The 5,470-nt window shown below is 31.9% G+C and overlaps 1 long non-coding RNA gene across 1 annotated transcript; it reads left to right on the forward strand.

The window, feature by feature from the left end:
- The first annotated feature begins 2,115 nt into the window (after nt 1-2,115).
- LOC110277670 (uncharacterized) lies at nt 2,116-5,127 on the forward strand. Its single transcript, XR_002370387.2, has 3 exons — nt 2,116-3,620; nt 3,833-3,955; nt 4,695-5,127. It is a non-coding gene; the product is annotated as an uncharacterized LOC110277670 (long non-coding RNA).
- Nucleotides 5,128-5,470: the final 343 nt, after the last annotated feature.

Raw genomic sequence — 5,470 nt, forward strand, 5'->3', positions numbered from 1 at the left:
GTGGCACGAGCTCCTCCGTCCTCCACCGGCGCTCTCCTCTCGGACCTCCTCTCTCTTCTGCCAGCAGCGGCGGCGACGGTAGTGGTGACACTCATCGCGCCATCTCCCTCTTCTCCCTCCCCCTTCTTCCCACGCCCAGCTTCTTTCCCCTTCCCTTTCTTTTCTTCTTTCTTTCTTTTTCTTCTGTTAACCGTGGATAATGGAGCTAGGGTTTGGGTTGGGGAGTGTGTGTGTGTGAGAGAGTGTTGTGTTGTAGTAGAATTAAGGGTTTCAATTTGGGAATTTTGGGTTTAATTAGAGTAACGTAATTTTAATGAAATTTGAACTTAGAGTATTAATTTGAAAAACTAATTTAATCTCTAAAATTACTTTAAAATATTATTTGTGGTACAAAATACTAATTGAATCTCAATCAATTTCTCTAATTGATAATGCATAGTAATATAATTAATTTTCTTTATCCTTAAAACTTATAGTATTGAATTATGAAAATATAAAGTATTTAAATTAAGTCATATAAAATTCTTATTATTTAACAACTACTAACTTTATAATTTAAATATAGAGAATAACTCAATAATTATAAAATTAAGTAAAATTCTAATTTAAATAGCCAAACCTCATTATTTTTGGATTTCTAAAACTTTAAATTGTGAATAGGAAAAAAATCCATAATTATAGAGTTTAGATAAAAATCCTTAATTTATCTCAAATCCAAATCATTAAAACTGCCTTTAATTATTTTTAATAAAATAATTTCTCTAATTATATAACGAATATTTTAATTTTAAAATAATTTAATAATTAATTTTTATCTATTTTTTCATCTAATTTAGATTCGATTTTATTGTGATTCGAAAATAATAACATCTAATTAAATTTAAGATTAAATAAAAATCTAAAAAATAAACCTGTTCAATATTTAAAAGTCAAGTAACAAGATAAATACATCCAATTTTACTGGACTCATATACATAATAATACATCCCATAATTAGAATTTTGTTCTTAGAATAGTTATTATTAAAATAAATAATTAATGACAAATTGACGTTAGAAATAGATCGACAATTATTCTGAATTTTTTTTGGACAAATATTTTAAAATAAAAAAATTATTTACTTATAATTAGTATTAAAATACATACTAGAAATCATCATCATTATTATGTCATTTTATCATTTGAACTATAGTTTTTTGGCATATAGCAGAATTGAATATTATGAAATGTATGTTATTAATATTAATATATAATTAAAAATAATTAAAATTTTTGTCTTATCACAAAAAGTCACTCAAATAAAGATGTCAAAAACGTTTTCTTTTAAAGATATTTTTAATCATTCAAATTTAACATATTAAAATTTAACATATATAACCGGTCCAACCAAACCATTTCAATTTCAAAATTTCCTCAAAGTGAAACATGTAGGATTTGAACCACCTCCCTCGAGGAGAGGGCCAATAGCCTCAACCACCAAAGTAACTTGCTTGATACTAATATATATGCAAAATAAAATACAAATTGATATCTTTTAACAAATAATTTACTTCTATTTAATATATTTTAATTTTAATTATAAGCTCACTCATTCTTAAATTAATTATATTTTTATTTAACAGTAATTATAAATTCACTTATTATTTTCTTTTCATAATTATATAATATCTATTAATATTATTTTTCAATAAATACATGTAGTATATAATAGTATAATAGATATAAACTAATTAATAAATTATTAAAATTTGAAATAATAGTTATTTTAATATAAAAACAAAATAAAAATATTTATGATAGAGTAAAATTAAAAAATACTTATTGTTTCTGTTCCATATTGTTTAGAATAACTAGATATTTTTAAAATATTAGTAAAAATATATATTTTAAATTTTTAATTCTAAATTTTTTACTAGATTTTGTTTTTTATTTACATAGGACCGGGTCAATCGGTTCAACCAGTGACCCTACGATTAAACCAATGACTCAGTGATCCAGTAACCTGACCGATTCGATCACCAATTTAGTTCAAATAACTATGCAAAAACTAATCAATATATATATATTAATTTTGATTGTGTGTGTGAGTGCATACACTGTAACTACCTGCCTAGTGCCTACCTTTCTTCTCTCATATCTCATCATCTGCTGAACTTAGACTGAATCATGGCTGCAAAATTTGAGGGTGGAACATACCTCTCTTCCTTTGTTGATGCTGTTCTGAACAGGTTGTCTTCGGTCAACTCAACCCCAATAGCAAGTAAGCTAGCTGACCAGAAGTTGCTTCAAAGGATGAAGGCAAGTCTTCGTGCCGTTCAATGTGTGCTTGATAATGCTCAACAAAAGCATATCAAGGACCAAGAAGTCAAGAAATGACTTGTTGACCTCCAAGATTCTCTCTATATGGCTGATGACTTGCTTGATGAACTCTCCACTAAAGCTGCTATTGCCACTCCCATTCAAACGGATCCGGGTAACTCTTCTTCCAGGGCTCACTATGATTATTCAATCTTAGAAGATAGTGATGATGCTGAGATGGGGATAGTAAATAGCTTGCAACACATAGTTCATAAATTAGAGTCTCTTGTTAAAGAGAAAGATGATCTTGGTCTAAAACAAGAGCTTGTCAAAGATGTGGAGGACATGTCATGGAGAATTCAATCATCGATGGTTGAAACTTCTAAGATATTTGGAAGGGATATTGACAAGAAAGCCATAATAGAATTGTTGTTAGATGATACTTGTGATGCTAACATATCTGTATCCCCATTGTTACTATGGGAGGAGTTGGAAAAACTACCTTGGCTCAGCTGGTTTACAATGATGCCAGAGTGGAGGGAGAATTTGACATTAGAGCATGGGTGTGTGTTTCCGACCAATTTGACATTGTTAATGTTACAAAAATCTTAATAAAAGCTGCAGGAAATTGTCAAAAAGTGCAAAGGGATACCTTTGGCCGTAGAGGCCCTTGGTGCCTTGTTATGAACAACAAACTATGATGAAAGGGATTAGGATAGTATATTAAAAAGTGAACTATGGGAAGTTTTTGAAGATCAGAATGACGATATTATTCCTGCATTAAGAATTAGCTATCATTATATTCCTTCAAATCTAAAGCGATGCTCAGAAATTGAGTCATTTCCTGAAGGGGGTTTGCCACCAAACCTGAAAATGCTTGACATCCGAAGTTGCAAGAAGCTGGTCACGTACCTAGCATCCATGGACTTGCGTGATCACTGTCTTACACATCTTGACATTGAACATCCTTATGATAACATCAATTCCTTCCCCATGGATGGTTGCCTGCCGTCCTCCCTTGAGACTCTCTATTTGCGATGCTTTCCAAGTTTAGAAATCTTAGACTGCAAAGGAATTTACCATCTCCAGGAGCTATTGATAGATCATTGTCCCAACCTGCAGGATGTCGCAGGGAAAAGCTTTCCTGCCTCTCTATCAATTCTCAAATTATATGGAGATTCTTTGCTGAAGAAATGCTGGCAGATGAAGGACCCGCTGATTTTGTCCAAAATGTCCCACGTCCGCAACATCAATGATGACGGACTTTGGATTTCATGACTCAAGAAAGTACAATTGCTTTTTCTGTCCATCATCTTCAACAGGTAATGTGTTTCAATCTCTCCTAAATTTATTGCATGTTGTCCAAATATATTTTTTGGTTCTCTAATTTGTAATTTTTAAGGCCTGAGAATGCAACTGAATTGTGATGATTAGTATAGACACTCAAGACTTTGTTGACAAAATGAGGTGTTATTTGTTACCTTACTGAAAGTCACACTATACTTATTGCACGAGTTATTTGTTGATGTTACAGTACTCTTGGATTTCATCGAAACTATCCTTATATTCAACCAGAGTAGCTTGAATTTCCCAGTTCAACCATGGGCTTGATTTATTGCTGAACTCACAAATGGAGCATCAAACTCGACTATTATAGGTATGTTCTTACTGCTGGGGTCCTATATCACTCATGGTATGCCTTCTTATTATGGTTTTTTCATAGGAAGCAAAGAGATAACTATGTACCCGAGGTTTTGTTTTGTTGCGTTCAGGGATGTAAAAGTCGCTGAAATCTGCTGGTTATTGGTTAAGCACTTGTATCAAATTGATAATCCAAATGAAATTCAGCCCAAGTTTACATAAATAGGTTCTTAGTAGAGTTTTCACTTTATCATTCAAGTAGGAAATGAAGGAGCAGAGTAATTTGGACAAGCAAGGAGAATAATGCTGAAGGATTCTAAGACATGACATGTTGACTGTAAATTTGCAAATGCAGCATGTTCTTGAAGTGGTTCAAGCTCCATGATAAATCCAAATTGTGTACATTCTATTGTGACTGCACCCATAGAGGTGGTTAATAAACCTGAAGTCAATAGCAAAAAGAAAGATAATTCTATTAAATTGGTTTGAATTAGTTTTTATTTACTCACTATTTGTGGCTTAAATGTGTGGCCTTACATTTATATACCTTGTATATCATTTGGAAATAGTACTGTCAATATGAAGAAAGACTTGAGATTTCAGTTTAACAAGGATTTCATTTTCTGCATGTGGCTCATTTGCTGTTTAAAGTGGCTTCTTTTTTTCCTTTGTTTCATCCTAGTTCCTACGATTTTGTAAGCAAAGTCAAGCAATAATTACACACACACACATATTGAAGATAACAAATGTTGCAGGAACATGACAATTTGAGAAGAAAGGAAAAGCTAGGAAAGTTGTCAAATATGGTTTATGGAATCATGGTAGAAGAAAGCAACGAGGCAAATGGGACTGCATCGCATGGAAGCAGCCAAAAGCATTTTCCGGACACTTCTCGATATAAGAAGGAAACCTATGTTGTTAATTTGATGAGGAAATTTTAAAAGGAAATTGTATATAGCCTTTTGAAGGAATACAGACATCATCATCATCATCATCTAAGTTTTTAGTCCTTCAGCTTGAAGATAGCCTTTTGAAGTCTGAAGATATATCTATTTAACACATTAGAACATTTCTAAAATATTATTCAGCTTTATATATAGTCATGTATGTAGCAAACTCTTGCCTTTGACCTGCAAAATTTTGCAGCAAAATAGCACTACCAAGATACATCAAAATGCAGTGCATTCTGACTAGTCTGAGCATTTTAGTTAATTAAATATGATTTTAAGTTATTATATTATGTTTCCATATACAGCTTTTCCAGGAACAAATTCAAAATGGTCTGAAGCATTTGAAGTGCTGCACTCTATTGGTTCATAAAGTAAGAAACAAATTGTAGAGATGGATGAACTGATGAAGGTTAGAAACAGGAACAACAATAAGTTTTTCATTTGTTAATTTGATGAGGAAAATGTATGCCCATGCTGACACAAACTCTGCACACTTGGAATGATGAGATTATTTTACAAAAACATGTGGATGCATGCTTATCCTACGAGACAGGACTGAGTTTGCAGATTCAAATGTTCGT

This window comes from Arachis duranensis, chromosome 2, assembly GCF_000817695.3.
Source record: "Arachis duranensis cultivar V14167 chromosome 2, aradu.V14167.gnm2.J7QH, whole genome shotgun sequence".
NCBI classification, from domain to species: domain Eukaryota; kingdom Viridiplantae; phylum Streptophyta; class Magnoliopsida; order Fabales; family Fabaceae; genus Arachis; species Arachis duranensis.